Source organism: Bufo bufo, chromosome 9 (genome assembly GCF_905171765.1).
Source record: "Bufo bufo chromosome 9, aBufBuf1.1, whole genome shotgun sequence".
NCBI classification, from domain to species: Eukaryota; Metazoa; Chordata; class Amphibia; order Anura; family Bufonidae; genus Bufo; species Bufo bufo.
This window is the reverse complement of record NC_053397.1, coordinates 130,084,752-130,109,415: the sequence shown is the minus strand read 5'-3', so window position 1 is coordinate 130,109,415 and position 24,664 is coordinate 130,084,752. Positions and strand designations below refer to the sequence as shown.

Sequence of the window (24,664 nt, the reverse complement as noted above, 5' to 3'; positions counted from 1 at the left end):
TAACTTCATCATCCCCAGTAGTGATATTTCTATCTATGTCCCCTTTTGCCTAAATGCAGGTATCGTTATATCAGGAGACTACACACACCCCTGCAGCCCAGTCCTTATAAATAAGCCGAACATACTGTACACACGGCAAGCGACACCTTACCCCTGCTTCTCCTAACAGAGCCTCCTCCCCACACAGAGTTAATATGCCATACAGTACCTTCGACTCCACTAGGAAGCCGCTCCTCCATGCAGGTGAAGAAAACTGATCACTGCTATGAGAAACATGAACAGCCATTCATTTTGATGGCTCCTTGTAACACAGTAAAGTTTTTTGAGATAAACATTAAATAAAATAATGTAGCAATTTAGTATTTAATTCCCATACATAGCAGATCGCAATATCTCTGGCTGAATGAGTAAGACTCAATGAATGAGTAAGCGCTGGCTCGTGGGGGAATGTGAAAATCGCATCGATAAATAGATAAATAAATAAATGAATACATAGATGAATAAATGGATCTCTTGTGTTAGTCTCTTTGTGCGTACTTTATTTCTTTGGTGTGGGAATTGTCCTGTGTTTCTGGGATGCGAGGGGGTGGGGGGAAGGGTGCGGGCAAGGAGGAAATGATCAAAAAAGTGCCGGCTATATTGCGGCGTGATGTATCCATACATGTTGTTGTTAGATACTGTATCAACATTCAGCCACTATAGGAACATAGCTAATAAATACACTTTGTATCCACCGCTCTATTATATATCTGTATCCACTGCTCCATTATACAGTATATCTGTATCCACCGCTCTATTATATATCTGTATACACCGCTCCATTTCATATCTGTATACACCGCAACAAATCCGGTACACTGTATCACCAGGTGTTATCAAACTCTAATCCTCTTGTATCACAGATCTAAAGACATAATTTAGTGGTATATACAGATATATTATAGAGCGGTGGATACAGATATCTAATGGAGCGGTGGATACGGTTATACAATAGAGCGGTGGATACAGATATATAATAGAGCAGTGTATACAGATATACACGTAAAACTAGAAAAATTTGAATATCATGCAAAAGTTTATTTCAGTAATGTAACTTAAAAAAGAGTTGCATTAATGCAGCTTAAAATTTGAATTTTGTGAAAAGTTTTAATATTCTAGGCCGAAAGTGTCACATTCTAGTCAGCTAATTAATCCACACCCCCTGAGAAAAGAGTACCTGAGATTGTGACTTTGGGGTTTCATAAACTGTAAGCCTTAGGCCTCATGCACACGACCGTATTTTTTTGCGGTCCGCAAAACGGGGTTCCGTTTTCCCGTGATCCATGACCGTTTTTTCGTCCGTGGGTCTTCCTTGATTTTTGGAGGATCCACGGACATGAAAAAAAAGTCGTTTTGGTGTCCGCCGGGCCGTGCGGAGCCAAACGGATCCGTCCTGAATTACAATGCAAGTCAATGGGGACGGATCCGTTTGACGTTGACACAATATGGTGCAATTTCAAACGGATCCGTCCCCATTGACTTTCAATGTAAAGTCTGGAGTCCCTTTTATACCATCAGATCGGAGTTTTCTCCAATCCGATGGTATATTTTAACTTGAAGCGTCCCCATCACCATGGGAACGCCTCTATGTTAGAATATACTGTCGGATATGAGTTAGATCGTGAAACCTCATTTCCGACAGTATATTCTAACACAGAGGCGTTCCCATGGTGATGGGGACGCTTCTAGTTAGAATATACTACAAACTGTGTACATGACTGCCCCCTGCTGCCTAGCAGCATCCGATCTCTTACAGGGGGCCGTGATCAGCACAATTAACCCCTCAGGTGCCGCACCTGAAGGGGTTAATTGTACTATCATATCCCCCTGTAAGAGATCAGGGCTGCCAGGCAGCAGGGGGCAGACCCCCCCCCCCCCCTCCCCAGTTTGAATATCATTGGTGGCCAGTGCGGCCCCCCCCTCCCTTCCTCCCTCTATTGTAATAATTCGTTGGTGGCACAGTGTGCCCCCCCCCTTCCTCCCTCTATTGTAATAATTCGTTGGTGGCACAGTGTGCGCCCCCCCCCCCCCTTCCTCCCTCTATTGTAATAATTCGTTGGTGGCACAGTGTGCGCCCCCCCCCTTCCTCCCTCTATTGTAATAAATCGTTGGTGGCACAGTGTGCGCCCCCCATTGGCCCCCCTTCCCTCTATAGCATTAACAACATTGGGGGCCAGTGTGCGGCCTCCCATCTCCCCCCCCCCCCATCATTGGTGGCAGCGGAGTTCCGATCGGAGTCCCAGTTTAATCGCTGGGGCTCCGATCGGTAACCATGGCAACCGGGACTCTATTACAGTCCTGGTTGCCATGGTTACTTAGCAATAGTACAATAGTAGAAGATTCATACTTACCTGCTGCTGGCTGCTGCTGCGATGTTCGTGTCCGGCCGGGAGCTCCTCCTACTAGTAAGTGACAGTTCATTTAGCAATGCGCCGCACAGACCCTGTCACTTACCAGTAGGTGGAGCTCCCGGCCGGACACGAACATCGCAGCAGCAGCCAGCAGCAGGTAAGTATGAATCTTCTACTATTGTACTATTGCTAAGTAACCATGGCAACCAGGACTGTAATAGAGTCCCGGTTGCCATGGTTACCGATCGGAGCCCCAGCGATTAAACTGGGACTCCGATCGGAACTCCGCTGCCACCAATGATGGGGGGGGGGGGGGGGGGAGATGGGAGGCCGCACACTGGCCACCAATGTGTTGTTAATGCTATAGAGGGAGGGGGGGCCGATGGGGGGCGCACACTGTGCCACCAACGAATTATTACAATAGAGGGAGGGGGGGGAGCCGCAGTGGCCACCAATGATATTCAAACTGGGGAGGGGGGGAGGGTCTGCCCCCTGCTGCCTGGCAGCCCTGATCTCTTACAGGGGGCCAGATCAGCACAATTAACCCCTTCAGGTGCCGCACCTGAAGGGGTTAATTGTGCTGATCACGGCCCCCTGTAAGAGATCGGGTGCTGCCAGGCAGCAGGGGGCAGTCTTGTACACAGTTTGTAGTGTATTCTAACTAGAAGCGTCCCCATCACCATGGGAACGCTTCTGTGTTAGAATATACTGTCGGTTCTGAGTTTTCACGAAGTGAAAACTCAGCTTTGAAAAAGCTTTTATGCAGACGGATCTTCGGATCCGTCTGTATAAAAACTAACCTACGGCCACGGATCACGGACACGGATGCCAATCTTGTGTGCATCCGTGTTCTTTCACGGACCCATTGACTTGAATGGGTCCGTGAACCGTTGGCCGTGAAAAAAATAGGACAGGTCATATTTTTTTCACGGCCAGGAAACACGGCTCACGGATGCGGCTGCCAAACGGTGCATTCTCCGTTTTTTCCACGGACCCATTGAAAGTCAATGGGTCCGCGAAAAAAAACGGAAAACGGCACAACGGCCACGGATGCACACAACGGTCGTGTGCATGAGGCCAAACTGTGTACAAACTGTGTACATGACTGCCCCCTGCTGCCTAGCAGCATCCGATCTCTTACAGGGGGCCGTGATCAGCACAATTAACCCCTCAGGTGCCGCACCTGAAGGGGTTAATTGTACTATCATATCCCCCTGTAAGAGATCAGGGCTGCCAGGCAGCAGGGGGCAGACCCCCCCCCCCCCCCCCCCAGTTTGAATATCATTGGTGGCCAGTGCGCCCCCCCCCCCCCTTCCTCCCTCTATTGTAATAATTCGTTGGTGGCACAGTGTGCCCCCCCCTTCCTCCCTCTATTGTAATAATTCGTTGGTGGCACAGTGTGCCCCCCCCTTCCTCCCTCTATTGTAATAATTCGTTGGTGGCACAGTGTGCCCCCCCCCTTCCTCCCTCTATTGTAATAATTCGTTGGTGGCACAGTGTGCGCCCCCCCCCCCCTTCCTCCCTCTATTGTAATAAATCGTTGGTGGCAATTATTGGCCCCCCTCCCTCTATAGCATTAACAACATTGGTGGCCAGTGTGCGGCCTCCCATCTTGCGCCCCCCCCCCCCGATCATTGGTGGCAGCGGGTTACTAGCAATAGTACAAGATTCATACTTACCTGGGAGCTGTGATGTTCGTGTCCGGTCGGGAGCTCCTCCTACTGGTAAGTGACGGTTCATTTAGCAATGCGCCGCACAGACCTGTCACTGTCACTTACCAGTAGGTGGAGCTCCCGGCCGGACAAGAACATCGCAGCAGCAGGTAAGTATGACTCTTCAACTATTGTACTATTGCTAAGTAACCATGGCAACGAGGACTGTAGTAGCGTCCTGGTTGCCATGGTTACCGATCGGAGCCCCAGCGATTAAACTGGGACTCCGATCGGAACTCCGCTGCCACCAATGATGGGGGGGGGGGGGGGAGATGGGAGGCCGCACACTGGCCACCAACGTTGTTAATGCTATAGAGGGAGGGGGGGGGAAGCAATGGGGGGCGCACACTGTGCCACCAACGATTTATTACAATAGAGGGAGGAAGGGGGGGGGGGCGCACACTGTGCCACCAACGATTTATTACAATAGAGGGAGGAAGGGGGGGGGGGGCGCACACTGTGCCACCAACGAATTATTACAATAGAGGGAGGAAGGGGGGGGCACACTGTGCCACCAACGAATTATTACAATAGAGGGAGGGGGGGGGCCGCACTGGCCACCAATGATATTCAAACTGGGGAGGGGGGGGAGGGTCTGCCCCCTGCTGCCTGGCAGCCCTGATCTCTTACAGGGGGATATGATAGTACAATTAACCCTTTCAGGTGCCGCACCTGAAGGGGTTAATTGTGCTGATCACGGCCCCCTGTAAGAGATCGGGTGCTGCCAGGCAGCAGGGGGCAGTCTTGTACACAGTTTGTAGTGTATTCTAACTAGAAGCGTCCCCATCACCATGGGAACGCTTCTGTGTTAGAATATACTGTCGGTTCAGAGTTTTCACGAAGTGAAAACTCAGCTTTGAAAAAGCTTTATGCAGACGGATCTTCGGATCCGTCTGTATAAAAACTAAACTACGGCCACGGATCACGGACACGGATGCCAATCTTGTGTGCATCCGTGTTCTTTCACGGACCCATTGACTTGAATGGGTCCGTGAACCGTTGGCCGTGAAAAAAATAGGACAGGTCATATTTTTTTCACGGCCAGGAAACACGGCTCACGGATGCGGCTGCCAAACGGTGCATTTTCCGTTGTTTCCACGGACCCATTGAAAGTCAATGGGTCCGCGAAAAAAAACGGAAAACGGCACAACGGCCACGGATGCACACAACGGTCGTGTGCATGAGGCCTTAATCATCCAAATTATAACAAATAAAGGCTTGAAATATCTCACTTTGCATCTAATGAGTCTATCTCATATGTTAGTTTCACCTTTTATGTTGCATTACTGAAATAAATGAACTTTGCACAATATTAAAATTTTTCCAGTTTCACCTGTACAGTAGAGTGGTGGATACAGATATATAATAAAGCGGTGTATACAGATGTAAAATGGAGCGGTGTATACAGATATATTATAAAACGGTGTACACAAATATATAGTCCAACATTCCAGATGTAATGAATCATAATTGCAATCGATCCATAAATAAAAGAATGTACAGTTAGTTCATGGATCTCTTGGTGTGGGAATTGTCCTGTAAGTGTTCTTTGGTGTAGGAATAGCCTGTAAATCTGCAGCCGGTCAGCGCTCGTGAGTCCAGCACACTCCGCTGTGTGCTGGAGTTATATAGTTGCTGTTGGTTTTCGGCGGGTTAATCCTGGGCCGCTGAGGGAGTTCTAGTACTCCTTATTACCCAATTTTTTTTTTTTTTTACCTTCTACCTTACTATTTAAATAAATAGTCATATTCGGGATTCATGCTGGGTATGTCACTGAGCTCCCCGCCGCTTCAGCAGAAACACACACAAAGAACACCGGAGACCCGACGCCGGTTTCGAGAGTTACGGGCACAATGACCACAGATATGAAATACATAAATACATTGTCATTGTGCCCGTAGCTCTCGGACCCAGTTTGGCTTAGCAGGCATTGGGTCTCCGGTGTTCTGTGTGTCTATTTTTATGCTGAAGCGGTGGGGAGCTCAGTGACATACCCAACATGAATCCCGATTATGACTATCTATTTAAATTTGCTTCTGATAGGAGACTGGTGTGGGGAAATCTTGCCTGCTCCTTTGTTTCGCAGATGAAAAATACATGGAAAGTTACATCAGTACAATTGGTTTGGATTTTAAAATCAGGAATATAGAATATAGAATTTACACTTTTTTAAATATTTAAAATGGGTACTATACATACATTTTATACTCCTTTTTTTCAACCTAAAATGTGTGTGTCTATATATATGGCTTGACAAAGGCTCCATTGAGAGAGCTGAAACGTTGCTGTCTACACATGGGGGAATAAACATCCTATCTTTTTCACCGTTATTTGTGTGCTGCCTTGGTTTTTTCTACACGTGTATATATATATATATATATATATCTCCATATATTTTGTATGTAATAATTTTTTTTTTTAATTGTTTAATATTACTTTTATAAAAATGTAAGCAGTAGACAGAATAGACTGTACTGTAGACTGAATAGAAGGAAAGAATACAAAGACTACAGGTGCTGTACAATAAGTGCACCTACCCCCCACATTCTCTATTCATTGTTCTCCAAGGAAACTACTGTACAAACAAAGAGCATACTACTACAGAGGAGCACACTTTTACTACTCTTGGAATCTCCTGTGTATATACTATCCAGGGGCGGACTGACCGGTCGGGCACTTCGGACATGGTCCGAGGGCCCGGCCTGGATGGGGGCCCGCCTCAGAATAATAATGTGTGGCCTGGTAATGGTGGTAATGGCAGCGGGGCCCGGAGCACTCACTGTATTCTATCGCACCGGGCCCCGCTCACTGTAATACTAATTTTCATATGTGAACAAGAAGAGAAATCCTCTGCGATCCTCTCCCTCGCTGTACTCACAAACTCAGTAGCAGGCAGGCCGGGCGGCAGCGTAACTCACTGACGTCACGCGCCTGCTCCGCCTGCTTCATTCATAAAGTGGGAGGAGCAGGCGCGTGACATCAGTGAGTTGCGCTGCCGCCCGGCCTGCCTGCTACTGAGTTTGTGAGTACAGAGAGGGAGAGGATCGCAGAGGATTTCTCTTCTTGTTCACATATGAAAATTAGTATTACAGTGAGCGGGGCCCGGTGCGATAGAATACAGTGACTGCACCGGGCCCCGCTGCCATTACAACACCAGATGCCGGCCCCCAGACCCTGTATTGGGGGTCATTCACTCACAGAGCCCCCACAACAGTGCCATCCACAGAGCCCCCACAACAGTGCCATCCACAGAGCCCCCACAACAGTGCCATCCACAGAGCCCCCACAACAGTGCCATTCACAGAGCCCCCACAACAGTGCCATCCACAGAGCCCCCACAACAGTGCCATCCACAGAGCCCCCACAACAGTGCCATCCACAGAGCCCCCACAACAGTGCCATTCACAGATCCCCCACAACAGTGCCATTCACAGAGCCCCCACAACAGTGCCATCCACAGAGCCCCCACAACAGTGCCACCCACAGAGCCCCCACAACAGTGCCATCCACAGAGCCTCCACAACAGTGCCATCCACAGAGCCCCCACAACAGTGCCATCCACAGAGCCCCCACAACAGTCCCATTCACAGAGCCCCCACAACAGTGCCATTTACAGAGCCCCCACAACAGTGCCATCCACAGAGCCCCCACACTTGTGGGCTGCGCGGGCATGAGTTCAGTCACTTCGGTGCGCAATCCCGTCCTGCAGCGCGTGATCCCGCGAGACCCGCCGCTGTAGGTCACGGGTCTCGCGGGATCACGCGCCGAAGTGACTGAACTCATGCCCACGTAGCCCACAAGTAGCAGATCAGTGGAACAAGTACAAGGTGGAGGGGACTGTTTCTAACAGAGGCTCACTAATGGACGCTGAGATTAGATCACCCCATACGAAAGCATTGAATCAATGCTTTCCTATGGGGAAAAATCTGACCCTCGAGGTCATCATGCAGAGTGTGAGGACGTCCAGCGTCAGATACCAGACTAAAGGTCTGTTTTACTCCAGGAAGCCCTCAGGTGGCTGCCAGCCACTAGAGGCTGACTTATTGCTGGAATGTAAACAATGCAGTTTCTCTAGAACATTGCAGCTCAATTTGCAAAAGGGACACTGTACCCAGACCACTTCAATGAGCTGAAGTGGTCTAGGTGCCTTTTGTGTCGCTTTAACTTTGAAATCTTATTAAAGATTGTGTAGGGTATGGCTGGAGGCGGGGCATGGAGGCGGGACAAGGGTGGGGCTTGCAGCAGAACATGGGTAGGGCCTGTAAGGGGGCCCTTGATTTATTTTGCCCGGGGGCCCTGAGGGTTCTCAGACCGCCCCTGATAATATCTGATAAATTATACAACTATTAGTCCTTAGATTTGTATCCGCTCTACTCACTTACTGTAATTGCGCTAAACTACAACAAAAGTCAAACCCCATAGAACAGTGTGGTGCTGTTTCTGCCATCATTGGATACAAGAGTATTTTGTGTTCCTATAGCAAAAGGGCATATGCATATGCAATAAATAATGATATGATAATTAGTGTATTTATGATAAATAGTTAATGATCCATTGTTAATGAGCATAAGTTCCACAGCTATAGACAGGCTTGAACTACAGCACAGGCTTGAATTGTCTATTCAGGCTACAGTACAGTGCACTCCTCTGTAGTAGTATGCCCTTTATTTTTACAGTAGTTTCCTTGGAGAACAATGAATGGAGAATGTGGGGGGTGGGTGTGCTCATTGTACAGCACCGGGGTTAATCGAAATTCAATGCCACAGTCTTTGTATTATGTCTATTCAGTCTACAGTCTATTCTGTCTACTGCTTACATTGTAATAAAAGTAATATTAAAATAAAAATTTAAAATAATTACATATATATATATATATATATACACACTCACCTAAAGAATTATTAGGAACACCGGTTCTATTTCTCATTAATGCAATTATCTAGTCAACCAATCACATGGCAGTTGCTTCAATGCATTTAGGGGTGTGGTCCTGGTCAAGACAATCTCCTGAACTCCAAACTGAATGTCAGAATGGGAAAGAAAGGTGATTTAAGCAATTTTGAGCGTGGCATGGTTGTTGGTGCCAGACGGGCCGGTCTGAATATTTCACAATCTGCTCAGTTACTGGGATTTTCACGCACAACCATTTCTAGGGTTTACAAAGAATGGTGTGAAAAGGGAAAAACATCCAGTATGCGGCAGTCCTGTGGGCAAAAATGCCTTGTGGATGCTAGAGGTCAGAGGAGAATGGGCCGACTGATTCAAGCTGATTGAAGAGCAACGTTGACTGAAATAACCACTCGTTACAACCGAGGTATGCAGAAAAGCATTTGTGAAGCCACAACACGCACAATCTTGAGGCGGATGGGCTACAACAGCAGAAGACCCCACCGAATACCACTCATCTCCACTACAAATAGGAAAAAGAGGCTACAATTTGCACGAGCTCATCAAAATTGGACGGTTGAAGACTGGAAAAATGTTGCCTGGTCTGATGAGTCTCGATTTCTGTTGAGACATTCAAATGGTAGAGTCCGAATTTGGCGTAAACAGAATGAGAACATGTATCCATCCTCTGATGGCTACTTCCAGCAGGATAATGCACCATGTCACAAAGCTCCAATCATTTCAAATTGGTTTCTTGAACATGACAATGAGTTCACTGTACTAAAATGGCCCCACAGTCACCAGATCTCAACCCAATAGAGCATCTTTGGGATGTGGTGGAACGGGAGCTTCGTGCCCTGGATGTGCATCCCTCAAATCTCCATCAACTGCAAGATGCTATCCTATCAATATGGGCCAACATTTCTAAAGAATGCTATCAGCACCTTGTGGAATCAATGCCACGTAGAATTAAGGCAGTTCTGAAGGCAAAAGGGGGTCCAGTATGGTGTTCCTAATAATTCTTTAGGTGAGTGTATATATATAGTGAGAGAGAGAGAGAGACATTTTAGGTTGAAAAAAGGAGTATAAAATGTATTTACAGTACCCATTTTAAATATTTAAAAAGTGTTTTTCAGTCTAATTCTATATTCCTGATTTTAAAACCCAAACCAATTGTACTGATGTAACTTTCCGTGTATTTTTCATCTGCAAGACAAAGGAGAAGGCAAGATTTCTCCAAACCAGTCTCCTATCAGAAGCAAATTTTAATAAATAGTCATAATCGGGATTCATGCTGGGTATGTCACTGAGCTCCCCACCGCTTCAGCATAAAAACACACACACAGAACACCAGAGACCCGACGCCTGCCAAGCCAAACCGGGTCTGATAGCTACAGGCACAATGACAATGTATTTATGTATTTCATTGTGCCCGTAGCTCTCGGAACCAATTTTGCTTGGCAGGCGTCGGGTCTCCGGTGTTCTGTGTGTGTGTTTCTGCTAAAGCGGCGGGGAGCTCAGTGACATACCCAGCAGGAATCCCGAATATGACTATTTATTTAAATAGTAAGGTAGAAGGTAAAAAAAAAACTAAAGTAATAAGGAGTACCAGAACTCCCCCAGCGGCCCAGGATTAACCCCCAAAAAACCAACAGCAACTATATAACTGACGAGCGCTAACTAGCTCCGGACTTACAGACTATTCCCACACCAAAGAACACTTACAGGACAATTCCCATACCAAGAGATCCATGGATTAACTGTACATTCATATATTTATGGATTGATTGATCAATTTTGTTTGATTACATGTGGAATATTGGACTATATATTTGTGTACAGTCGTGGGCAAAAGTTTTGAGAATTACATAAATATTGGAAATTGGAAAAGTTGTTGCTTAAGTTTTTATAATAGCAATTTGCATATACTCCAGAATGTTATGAAGAGTGATCAGATGAATGGCATAGTCCTTCTTTGCCATGAAAATTAACTTAATGCCAAAAAAATCTTTCCACTGCATTTCATTGCTGTCATTAAAGGACCTGCTGAGATCATTTCAGTAATCGTCTTGTTAACTCAGGTGACAATGTTGACGAGCACAAGGTTGGAGATCATTATGTCAAGCTGATTAGGTTAAAATGGCAGACTTGACATGTTAAAAGGAGGGTGATGCTTGAAATCATTGTTCTTCCATTGTTAACCATGGTGACCTGCAAAGAAACGCGTGCAGCCATCATTGCGTTGCATAAAAATGGCTTCACAGGCAAGGATATTGTGGCTACTAAGATTGCACCTCAATCAACAATTTATAGGATCATCAAGAACTTCAAGGAAAGAGGTTCAATTCTTGTTAAGAAGTCTTCAGGGCGTCCAAGAAAGTCCAGCAAGCGCCAGGATCGTCTCCTAAAGAGGATTCAGCTGCGGGATCGGATTGCCACCAGTGCAGAGCTTGCTCAGGAATGGCAGCAGGCAGGTGTGAGCGCATCTGCACGCACAGTGAGGCAAAGACTTTTGGAAGATGGCTTGGTGTCAAGAAGGGCAGCAAAGAAGCCGCTTCTCTCCAAAAAAAACAACAGGGACAGATTGATCTTCTGCAGAAAGTATGGTGAATGGACTGCTGAGGACTGGGGCAAAGTCATATTCTCCGATGAAGCCTCTTTCCAATTGTTTGGGGCATCTGGAAAAAGGCTTGTCCGGAGAAGAAAAGGTGAGCGCTACCATCAGTCCTGTGTCATGCCAACAGTAAAGCATCCTGAGACCATTCATGTGTGGGGTTGCTTCTCATCCAAGGGAGTGAGCTCACTCACAATTTTGCCCAAAAACCCAGCCATGAATAAAGAATGGTACCAAAACACCCTCCAACAGCAACTTCTTCCAACAATCCAACAACAGTTTGGTGAAGAACAATGCATTTTCCAGCACGATGGAGCACCGTGCCATAAGGCAAAGGTGATAACTAAGTGGCTCGGGGACCAAAACGTTGACATTTTGGTTCTATGGCCTGGAAAATCCCCAGATCTTAATCCCATTGAGAACTTGTGGTCAATTCTCAAGAGGCGGGTGGACAAACAAAAACCCACTAATTCTGACAAACTTCAAGAAGTGATTATGAAAGAATGGGTTGCTATCAGTCAGGAATTGGGCCAGAAGTTGATTGAGAGCATGCCCAGTCGAATTGCAGAGGTCCTGAAAAAGAAGGGCCAACACTGCAAATACTGACTCTTTGCATAAATGTCGATAAAAGCTTTTGAAACGTATAAAGTGCGTGTAATTATATTTCACTACATCACAGAAACAACTGAAACAAAGATCTAAAAGCAGTTTAGCAGCAAACTTTGTGAAAACTATTATTTGTGTCATTCTCAAAACTTTTGGCCACGACTATACACCGCTCTATAATATATCTGTATACACCGCTCCATTTTTACATCTGTATACACCGCTCTATTATATATCTGTATCCACCACTCTATTGTATATCTGTAAACACCGCTCTATTATATATCTGCATACACTGCTCTATAATATATCTGTATACACCGCTCAATTATGTCTTTAGATCTGTGATACAAGTGGATTATATTTTGATAACACCAGGTGTACTGGGTTTGTTGCGGTGTATACAGATATATAATAGAGCGACGGATACAGATATACTGGAGCAGTGGATACAGATACAGTACAGACCAAAAGTTTGGACACACCTTCTCATTCAAAGAGTTTTCTTTATTTTCATGACTATGAAGGCATCAAAACTATGAATTAACACATGTGGAATTATATACATAACAAACAAGTGTGAAACAACTGAAAATATGTCATATTCTAGGTTCTTCAAAGTAGCCACCTTTTGCTTTGATTACTGCTTTGCACACTCTTGGCATTCTCTTGATGAGCTTCAAGAGGTAGTCCCCTGAAATGGTCTTCCAACAGTCTTGAAGGAGTTCCCAGAGATGCTTAGCACTTGTTGGCCCTTTTGCCTTCACTCTTCGGTCCAGCTCACCCCAAACCATCTCGATTGGGTTCAGGTCCGGTGACTGTGGAGGCCAGGTCATCTGGCGCAGCACCCCATCACTCTCCTTCATGGTCAAATAGCCCTTACTTTCAAAGTTTTCCCAATTTTTCGGCTGACTGACTGACCTTCATTTCTTAAAGTAATGATGGCCACTCGTTTTTCTTTACTTAGCTGCTTTTTTCTTGCCATAATACAAATTCTAACAGTCTTTTCAGTAGGACTATCAGCTGTGTATCCACCTGACTTCTCCTCAACGCAACTGATGGTCCCAATCCCCATTTATAAGGCAAGAAATTCAACGTATTAAACCTGACAGGGCACACCTGTGAAGTGAAAACCATTTCAGGGGACTACCTCTTGAAGCTCATCAAGAGAATGCCAAGAGTGTGCAAAGCAGTAATCAAAGCAAAAGGTGGCTACTTTGAAGAACCTAGAATATGACATATTTTCAGTTGTTTCACACTGTGTTAATTCATAGTTTTGATGCCTTCAGTGTGAATCTACAATTTTCATAGTCATGAAAATAAAGAAAATTCTTTGAATGAGAAGGTGTGTCCAAACTTTTAGTCTGTACTGTATATAATAGAGCAGTGTATACAGATACTGTATATACAGTAATAGAGCGTTCTATACAGATATATAATTAAGTGGTATATAGAGATATGTAATGGAGCAGTGTATACAGATATATAATGGAGCAGTGGATACAGAGTGTATTTATTAGCTATGTTCCTATAGTGGCTGAATGTTGAAACAGTATCCAACAACATGTATGGCTACATCACGCCGTAATATAGCCTGCACTTTGTATTTAGTGAAGCCTTTTGATCATTTCCTCCTTGCCCACACCCTCCCCACCTGCATCCCCTTCTGCCTGCAGAAACACAGGACAATTCCCACACCAAAGAAATAAAGTACGCACAAAGAGATTAACACAAGAGATCCATTTATTCATCTATGTATTCATTTATTTATTTATCTATTTATCAATGCCATTTTCACATTCCTTCATAAGGCAGTGCTTACTCATTCATTGAGTCTTACTCATTCAGCCGGAGATATTGCGATCTGCTATGTATGGGAATTAAATACTAAATTGCTACATTATTTTATTTAATGTTTGTCTCAAAAAAAGTTACTGTGTTACAAGGAGCCATCAAAATGAATGGCTGTTCATGTTCCTCATAGCAGCACTCAGTTTTTTTCACCTGCATGGAGGAGCGGCTTCCTAGTGGAGCCGAAGGTACTGTATGGCATATTAACTCTGTGTGGGGAGGAGGTTCTGTTAGGAGAAGGAGGGATAAGGTGTCCCTTGCCATGTGTACAGTATGTTCGGCTTATTTATAAGGACCGGGCTGCAGGGTGTGTGTGTCGTCTGATATAGCGATACCGGCATTTAGACAAAAGGGGACATAGATAAAAATATTGCTACTTGGGATGATGCAATTAGATGTCAGGTATATAGCAATATATATCTATTGTTCCATATAGGGGCAGTAGTGTATCATATTTATTTATAGGGCATCTCAGCCTACCCTGTTATTAACAAATCACTGTTAGGGGAATAAAAAGGTGCACGAGGACAATACATAAATTAAAAAGAAGACATGATGAATGACAAAAGGCTGTGCGTGTTGCTCTGTTTTTATCTATCCATTTAGTGTCCATTTTAGGTATATGAAAACAAATTAAATTAATTATGGATTACTCAAAATTAGAGTTCAGCGAACACCTGGATGTTCGGGTTCGAGAAGTTCGGCCGAACTTCCTGGAAATGTTCGGGTTCAGGATCCGAACCCGACCCGAACTTCGTCCCGAACCCGAACCCGAACCCGAACCCCATTGAAGTCAATGGGGACCCAAACTTTTCGGCACTAAAAAGGCTGTAAAACAGCCCAGGAAAGGGCTAGAGGGCTGCAAAAGGCAGCAAAATGTAGTTAAATCCCCTGCAAACAAATGTGGATAGGGAAATGAATAAAAATAAAATAAATAAAAATTAACCAATATCAATTGGAGAGAGGTCCCATAGCAGAGAATCAGGCTTCATGTCAGCAGAGAATCAGTTTTCATGTCATAGCAGAGAATCAGGCTTCACATCACCCAAAACTGGATCAGTCCATTGTCAGATATTTAGGCCCCGGCACCCAGGCAGAGGAGAGAGGTCCCATAACATAGAATCTGGCTTCATGTCAGCAGAGAATCAGTCTTCATGTCATAGCAGAGAATCAGGCTTCATGTCATAGCAGAGAATCAGGCTTCACGTCCCCCACCACTGGAACAGTCCATTGTCAGATATTTAGGCCCAGGCACCCAGGCAGAGGAGAGAGGTCCCATAAGCAGAGAATCTGGCTTCATGTCAGCAGAGAATCAGTCTTCATGTCATAGCAGAGAATCATGCTTCACGTCACCCAACATTGGAACAGTCCATTGTCGTATAATTTAGGCCCCGGAACCCAGACAGAGGAGAGAGGTCCCATAACATAGAATCTGGCTTCGTGTCAGCAGAGAATCAGTCTTCATGTAATAGCAGAGAATCATGCTTCACGTCACCCACCACTGGAACAGTCCATTGTCAGATATTTAGACCCAAGCAGAGGAGAGAGGTCCCATAGCAGAGAATCTGGCTTCATGTCAGCAGAGAATCAGTCTTCATGTCATAGCAGAGAATCAGGCTTCACGTCACCTACCACTGGAACAGTCCATTGTCAGATATTTAGGCCCAGGCACCCAGGCAGAGGAGAGAGGTCCCATAGCAGAGAATCAGGCTTCACGTCACCCACCACTGGAACAGTCCATTGTCAGATATTTAGGCCCAGGCACCCAGGCAGAGGAGAGAGGTCCCATAGCAGAGAATCTGGCTTAATGTCATAGCAGAGAATCAGGCTTCATGTCACCCACCACTGGAACAGGCCACTGTCAGATATTTTTAGGCCCCGGCACCCAGACAGAGGAGAGGTTCATTCAACTTTGAGTTTCCCCGCAATATAATGGTAAAATGAAAATAAAAATAGGATTGAATGAGGAAGTGCCCTGGAGTACAATAATATATGGTTAAGGGGAGGTAGTTAATGTCTAATCTGCACAAGGGATGGATAGGTCCTGTGGGATCCATGCCTGGTTCATTTTTATGAACGTCAGCTTGTCCACATTGGCTGTAGACAGGCGGCTGCGTTTGTCTGTAATGACGCCCCCTGCCGTGCTGAATACACGTTCAGACAAAACGCTGGCCGCCGGGCAGGCCAGCACCTCAAAGGCATAAAAGGCTAGCTCTGGCCACATGGACAATTTGGAGACCCAGAAGTTGAATGGGGCCGAACCATCAGTCAGTACGTGGAGGGGTGTGCACACGTACTGTTCCACCATATTAGTGAAATGTTGCCTCCTGCTAACACGTTCCGTATCAGGTGGTGGTGCAGTTAGCTGTGGCGTGGTGACAAAACTTTTCCACATCTCTGCCATGCTAACCCTGCCCTCAGAGGAGCTGGCCGTGACACAGCTGCGTTGGCGACCTCTTGCTCCTCCTCTGCCTTCGCCTTGGGCTTCCACTTGTTCCCCTGTGACATTTGGGAATGCTCTCAGTAGCGCGTCTACCAACGTGCGCTTGTACTCGCGCATCTTCCTATCACGCTCCAGTGCAGGAAGTAAGGTGGGCACATTGTCTTTGTACCGAAGATCCAGCAGGGTGGCAACCCAGTAGTCAGCACACGTTAAAATGTGGGCAACTCTGCTATCGTTGCGCAGGCACTGCAGCATGTAGTCGCTCATGTGTGCCAGGCTGCCCAGAGGTAAGGACAAGCTGTCCTCTGTGGGAGGCGTATCGTCATCGTCCTGCGTTTCCCCCCAGCCACGCACCAGTGATGGGCCCGAGCTGCGTTGGGTGCCACCCCGCTGTGAACATGCTCATCCTCATCCTCCTCCACCTCCTCCTCGTCCTCCTCGTCCTCCAGTAGTGGGCCCTGTCTGGCCACATTTGTACCTGGCCTCTGCTGTTGCAAAAAACCTCCCTCTGAGTCACTTCAAAGAGACTGGCCTGAAAGTGCTAAAAATGACCCCTCTTCCTCCTCCTCCTCCTCCTCCTGGGCCACCTCCTCTTCCATCATCGCCCTAAGTGTTTTCTCAAGGAGACATAGAAGTGGTATTATAACTCTGATAATGGCGTCAACGCCACTGGTCATGTTGGTGGAGTACTTGAAACAGCGCAACAGGGCACACAGGTCTATGCGAGACCCAGTCATTGGTGGTGAAGTGGTGCTGTTCCGCAGTGCGACTGACCCGTGCGTGCTGCAGCTGAAACTCCACTATGGCCTGCTGCTGCTCACATAGTCTGTCCAGCATGTGCAAGGTGGAGTTCCACCTGGTGGGCACGTCGCATATGAGGCGGTGAGCGGGAAGGCCGAAGTTACGCTGTAGAACAGACAGGAGAGCAGCGGCAGGATGTGAACGCCGGAAGCGCGAACAGACGGCCCGCACTTTATGCAGCAGCTCTGACATGTAGGGGTAGTTGCGAATGAACTTCTGCACCACCAAATTCAGCTCATGCGCCAGGCAAGGGATGTGCGTCAAACCGGCTAGTCCCAGAGCTGCAACGAGATTTCGCCTATTATCGCACCACCAGGCCGGGCTTGAGGCTCACCGGCATTAACTACTCGTCGGTCTGTTGTTCTATACCCCGCCACAAATCCTGTGCGGTGTGGGGCCTGTCCCCCAAACATATGAGTTTCAGAATGGCCTGCTGACGTTTACCCCGTGCTGTGCTGAAGTTGGTGGTGAAGGTGTGTGGCTGACTGGATGAGCAGGTGGAAGAAGAGGAGGAGGAAGCTGAGTAGGAGGAGGAGGAGACAGGAGGCAAAGAATGTTGCCCTGCGATCCTTGGCGGCGGAAGGACGTGCGCCAAACAGCTCTCCGCCTGGGGCCCAGCCGCCACTACATTTACCCAGTGTGCAGTTAGGGAGATATAGCGTCCCTGGCTGTGCTTACTGGTCCACGTATCTGTGGTTAGGTGGACCTTGCCACAGATGGCGTTGCGCAGAGCACACTTAATTTTATCGGATACTTGGTTGTGCAGGGAAGGCACGGCTCTCTTGGAAAAGTAGTGCCGGCTGGGAACAACATACTGTGGGACAGCAAGCGACATGAGCTGTTTGAAGCTGTCTGTGTCCACCAGCCTGAATGACAGCATTTCATAGGCCAGTAGTTTAGAAATGCTGACATTCAGGGCCGGGGATCGAGGGTGGCTAGGTGGGAATTTACGCTTTCTCTCAAATGTTTGTGAGATGGAGAGCTGAACGCTGCCGTGTGACATGGTTGAGATGCTTGGTGACGCAGGTGGTGGTGTTGGTGGTACATCCCATGTTTGCTAGGCGGCAGGTGCCAACGTTCCTCCAGAGGCGGAGGAAGAGGCCGAGGCGGCAGCAGCAGAAGAGGCCAAGGCGGCAGCAGCAGAAGAGGTAGCAGGGGGAGCCTGAGTGACTTCCTTGTTTTTAAGGTGTTTACTCCACTGCAGTTCATGCTTTGCATGCAGGTGCCTGGTCATGCAGGTTGTGCTAAGGTTCAGAACGTTAATGCCTCGCTTCAGGCTCTGATGGCACAGCGTGCAAACCACTCGGGTCTTGTTGTCAGCACATTGTTTGAAGAAGTGCCATGCCAGGGAACTCCTTGAAGCTGCATTTGGGGTGCTCGGTTCCAGATGGCGGCGGTCAGTAGCAGGCAGATGGTTAAATGGACTTGGTGGCAGCTTGCCCCTGATGTAGGATATAGCCAAAAAATAACCACACTATTGATGGTTAAATGGACTTGGTGGCAGCTTGCCCTTGATGTAGGATATAGCCAAAAAATAACCACACTATTGATGGTTAAATGGCCTTGGTGACAGCTTGCCCCTGATGTAGGATATAGCAAAAAATAACCACACTATTGATGGTTAAATGGACTTGGTGGCAGCTTGTGCTGGCGCACCACAAGCCACATAATGGCCGCAGATCACCCCAAAAAAAAGTGACTGAAAAACGCTCTGGGCAGCCTAAAAACAGTGAGCAATTGAATAGCAGCAGTTCAATGATCCACAGCTGTAGATCGAATACTGTCTTAAGTGTTTTGGAGGAGTTAATCACTACCTAATCTCGCCCTACTGTCGCAACTACAACCTCTCCCTACACTTGTAACAGCAGAGTGACGTGCAGCGCTACGTGACCCAAGCTTATATAGAGGCTGGGTCACATGCTGCACTGGCCAATCACAGCCATGCCAATAGTAGGCATGGCTGTGAGTGCCTCTTGGGGCAAGTAGTATGACGCTTGTTGATTGGCTGCTTTGCAGCCTTTCAAAAAGAGCCAAGAAAGCGCCGAACACCGAACCCGGACTTTTACGAAAATGTTCGGGTCCGTGTCACGGACACCCCAAAATTCGGTACGAACCCGAACTATACAGTTCGGGTTCGCTCATCCCTACTCAAAATGTCAGGTATTAAAAACTGTTCATATTTCAGTATAAATAATTATACAATTATTAGTTCATTTTAGCAGGAAGAGGATGAAAGGGTCAATGGGCAGTATGACTGGAGGTCAGGGGGATGCTCCAGAAAACCCAGGGTCAAGAAAAAAAAAAAAAGGGGGGGGGGGCAGCGTTCCTGCTCCACAAAAAAATTGGATTGCCATTTTTCTTTTCTGGCTGAACCTTTTACTGTATATCAGGAGGTGTGTTGTCATTGGTTCCACAAGTCACATGCCCGCCCCTGCCCATTCACTAGTGATGGATGAACATCAGCCGGGACGGTTCGCGAACGCGATCAAATGTTAGCGAACTGCAAGTTCGCGGCAGGCCTCATTCACTTTAATGGCAGGCGAACCTGAAAAACCTTCAGCTCATATTTGCAGCCACCAGATACTTAGTAGTCCCACAACATGGACAGTGACATACTAGAGTGTGATCAATGACATTTTTATGCGTCTTAAAGGGATATTCTCTGAAATGTGCCCTGTCGGAGCCTAGAAAAATTTTATTTTAAGCCTTGGGAGTACGTGCCTTAAAAATTAGGCATTCACCTAACATAAAGTAATTCTGATTATGTGGTTTGAGGTACATTATGCGGTCAATGGATAAAAAATTTACTGTAGGCCACTGCACTACAGGCCCCAAACATTAGGCATTCACCGGACAGAAAAGATCAAGTGATTGTTTGGCTGGAGGTATATCACACGGTCAATGGATATCAATTTTACTGCAGGCCAGTACAAATACAGGTCAAATACATATGTTTAAAAGAACTAAAAATATTAAATTGGATTAAAAACATGGCTAATGAAATCCCCCCTCTTGAAAAAACTCTTATGATAATAGTTGAAATTTGATAACACGTGGTCGTCACTGGTGTTGAATTTCTCTGATGCCCCAACAATTATTCATTCACCGTACAGAAAAGAACAAGCAAGTATGTGGCTGGAGGTAGATTACACGGTCATTGGATATTTATTTTATAGCACGCCAGTGGGCTACTAGAGATGTCGCGAACATAAAATTTTCCGTTCGCGAACGGTGAACTTCCGCGAATGTTTGTGAACTGGCGAACCGGGTGAACCGCCATAGACTTCAAAAGGCAGGCGAATTTTAAAACCCACAGTGACTCTTTCTGGCCACAATAGTGATGGAAAAGTTGTTTCAAGGGGACTAACACCTGGACTGTGGCATGCCGGAGGGGGATCCATGGCAAAACTCCCATGGAAAATTACGTAGTTGACGCAGAGTGTGGTAAGTTGAATTTGCAATGCGATTAATATAACCTGCATTAATCGCATTGTGAATTCAACTTAGAGCTAAGTTCATAATGTTGTATTGCTAGAATTGACGAATATAACGAATATAGCACTATATTCTCAATCTTTGTTATATTCTAGCAATACAACCATTCAGAGGCGTTGCGAATGGGGTGCGGTGGGTGCGGGCCGCACCGGGTGACACCAGTCCGCCGGCGCAGGAGTTCTCACTCACAAGTTCAACTTCTAAACTTCGCAAGCAAGCAAGCACGTCGCACCATCATGTGGTAAAGGGGAACGGGGGTGTGACTCACTGCAGCCTGGTGAGTGGTGGGGCGCCGCGGCAGCTGCCCTGCAGGAGTCTCTGGTGCCGGGAGGAGGAGGTAGGTAGAGCGGCTCTGACTTTATAGACCAAATTATTTTAATAATACCCCAATAATAATAAGTTAATAACCTAACCCCATTTATAAATAGAAATGTCCCGAACTATTCGCCGGCGAACAGTTCCCGGCGAACATCGCTTGTTCGCGTTCGCCGCGGCGGGCGAACATATGCGATGTACGGTCCGCCCCCTATTTGTCATCATTGAGTAAACTTTGACCCTGTACCTCACAGTCAGCAGACACATTCCAGCCAATCAGCATCATACCCTCCCTCCCAGACCATCCCACCTCCTAGACAGCATCCATTTTAGATTCATTCGGAAGCTGCATTCTTAGTGAGAGGAGGGACAGTGTAGCTGCTCCTGATTTAATAGGGAAATCGATAGCTAGGCTAGTGTATTCAGTGTCCACTACAGTCTTGAAAGACTCGTCTGATCTCTGCTGTAAGGACAGCACCCCAAAAAGCCCTTTTTAGGGCTAGAACATCAGACTGCTTTTTTTTTCCCCCTGTGTAATCGAATTGCAGTTGCCTGCCAGCGTGTGTGTCAGGCTCACAGCGTATACTGTGCCCACTTGCCCAGTGCCACCACTCATATCTGGTGTCACAGTAGCTTGCATTAAAAAAATAAATAAATATTTTTTGACTGTAATATAATAGCAGTCAGTTGCCTGCACGCGTGTGTGTTTCATGCCCTGCAAGTGCATAGTGTCACACGAGTGCAACTCATATCTGGTGTCACAGTAGTTTACATTAAAAAAAAAACTACAATTTTGACTGTGAAATAATAGCAGTCAGTTGCCTGCATGCGTGTGTGTTTCATGCCCTGCAAGTGCATAGTGTCACACCAGTGCAACTCATATCTGGTGTCACAGTAGTTTACATTTTAAAAAAAACTACAATTTTGACTGTGAAATAATAGCAGTCAGTTGCCTGCACGCGTGTGTGTTTCAGGCCCTGCAAGTGCATAGTGTCACACCAGTGCAACTCATATCTGGTGTCACAGTAGTTTACATTTTCTTTAAAAACTACAATTTTGACTGTGAAATAATAGCAGTCAGTTGCCTGCATGCGTGTGTGTTTCAGGCCCTGCAAGTGCATAGTGTCACACCAGTGCAACTCATATCTGGTGTCACAGTAGTTTACATTAAAAAAAAAACTACAATTTTGACTGTGAAATAATAGCAGTCAGTTGCCTGCATGCGTGTGTGTTTCATGCCCTGCAAGTGCATAGTGTCACACCAGTGCAACTCCTATCTGGTGTCACAGTAGTTTACATTTAAAAAAAAAACTACAATTTTGACTGTGAAATAATAGCAGTCAGTTGCCTGCACGCGTGTGTGTTTCAGGCCCTGCAAGTGCATAGTGTCACACCAGTGCAACTCATATCTGGTGTCACAGTAGTTTACATTAAAAAAAAACTACAATTTTGACTGTGGAATAATAGCAGTCAGTTGCCTGCATGCGTGTGTGTTTCAGGCCCTGCAAGTGCATAGTGTCACACCAGTGCAACTCATATCTGGTGTCACAGTAGTTTACATTAAAAAAAAAACTACAATTTTGACTGTGAAATAATAGCAGTCAGTTGCCTGCATGCGTGTGTGTTTCATGCCCTGCAAGTGCATAGTGTCACACCAGTGCAACTCATATCTGGTGTCACAGTAGTTTACATTTTAAAAAAAACTACAATTTTGACTGTGAAATAATAGCAGTCAGTTGCCTGCACGCGTGTGTGTTTCAGGCCCTGCAAGTGCATAGTGTCACACCAGTGCAACTCCTATCTGGTGTCACAGTAGTTTACATTTTCTTTAAAAACTACAATTTTGACTGTGAAATAATAGCAGTCAGTTGCCTGCACGTGTGTGTGTTTCAGGCCCGGCAAGTGCATAGTGTCACCAGCGCAACTCATATCTGGTGTCACAGTAGATTATCTAAAAAATATATATACTATTTTGACTGTGAAATAATAGCAGTTAGTTGCCTGCACGTGTGTGTGTTTCAGGCCCTGCAAGTGCATAGTGTCACACCAGTGCAACTCATCTTGTGTCACAGTAGATTACATAAAAAAATATATATATTTTGACTGTAATAGATTTGAATAGCAGTTAGTTGTCTGCAAGCGTGTGTGTCAGGCCTACAGCGTCTACTCTGCCAACTTCTGCCAATGCACAGTGCCACTCATATCTGGTGTCACAGTAGCTTGCACGCATAGTACCACTAATCGAAAAAAAAATGACAGGCAGAGGCAGGCCACCCCGCAGGGGCCGTCGTGGTCGTGGTGCTGTGATTCCCTTTGGCCCTAGAATAATGCCCAGTGTTCAGAGGCCACATACCCTGAACTCAAAAAGTTCTGAGGACATAGTTGACTGGCTAACACAGGACACCCAATCTTCTACAGCTTCTGCTCGGAACCTTGGTGCACCATCCTCCTCCAGCTCAGCTTCGGGCACCTCTCAAGTTACCACTCGCCCGCCTGTCGCCACCACCAACACTAGCACCACAGCTGCTTCACTTGATCGGTCAGAGGAGTTATTTACACATCAGTTGGAAGAAATGAGTAATGCGCAACCATTATTGCCAGAGGATGTAGATAACAGGGATATGTCTCAGTCAGGCAGCATTACACAGATGGATGTACGGTGTGATGATGATGATGTTGTACCCGCTGCTGCTTCCTTTGCTGAGTTGTCAGATACAAGTGAAGCGGTTGATGATGACGATGTGTCTGTGGATGTCACGTGGGTGCTCACTTGAAGAGAAGAAGAACAGGGGGAAAGTTTAGATGGGGAGACAGAGAGGAGGAGGAGACGAGTTGGAAGAAGGAGGAGTTCGTCGCAAGGACCTAGTGGCACAGTCAGACAGCATGTATCGGCACCCGGGGTCAGCCAGACAGCACGCCAATCAACGCATGCTGTTGCCACCACCAGAATGCCGTCATTGCAAAGCTCAGCAGTGTGGCATTTTTTTTGTGTGTCTGCTTCTGACAACAGTGATGCCATTTCCAACCTGTGCCAAAAGAAACAGAGTCGTGGGAAATCCAACACCCACCTAGATACAACTGCTTTGCGAAAGGCACATGATCGCACATCACAAACGCCTATGGGATCAACACATGATGACGAGTAGAAGCAGCACACAAGCTCAAAGCCACCATACTCCTCCTTGTCCAGCATCTTTAGGCACATCAACCACTGCTGTCCTCCTTGCCCCCTCTCAACCATCCGCCACTCCGTCTCTCGCCTTGAGCAGTTCCTGCTCATCTGCCCACAGTCAGGTGTCTGTCAAGGACATGTTTGAGCGTAAGAAGCCAATGTCACAAAGTCACCCCCTTGCCCGGTGTCTGACAGCTGGCTTGTCGGAACTCTTAGCCCGCCAGCTTTTACCATACAAGCTGGTGGAGTCTGAGGCCTTCAAAAAACTTGTAGCTATTGGGACACCGCAGTGAAAGGTACCCGGCCGAAATTTCTTTGCACAAAAGGCAATCCCCAACCTGTACTCGATTGTGCAAAAATAAGTCATGGCATGTCTCT

The 24,664-nt window shown here is 46.5% G+C and overlaps 1 protein-coding gene across 5 annotated transcripts in view; it reads right to left on the bottom strand.

Moving 5' to 3' along the window:
- The window catches only part of LOC120979628 (E-selectin-like), a 1,421,133-nt gene that overhangs the window by 1,023,671 nt on the left and 372,798 nt on the right, over positions 1-24,664 (bottom strand). The window lies entirely within an intron of this gene.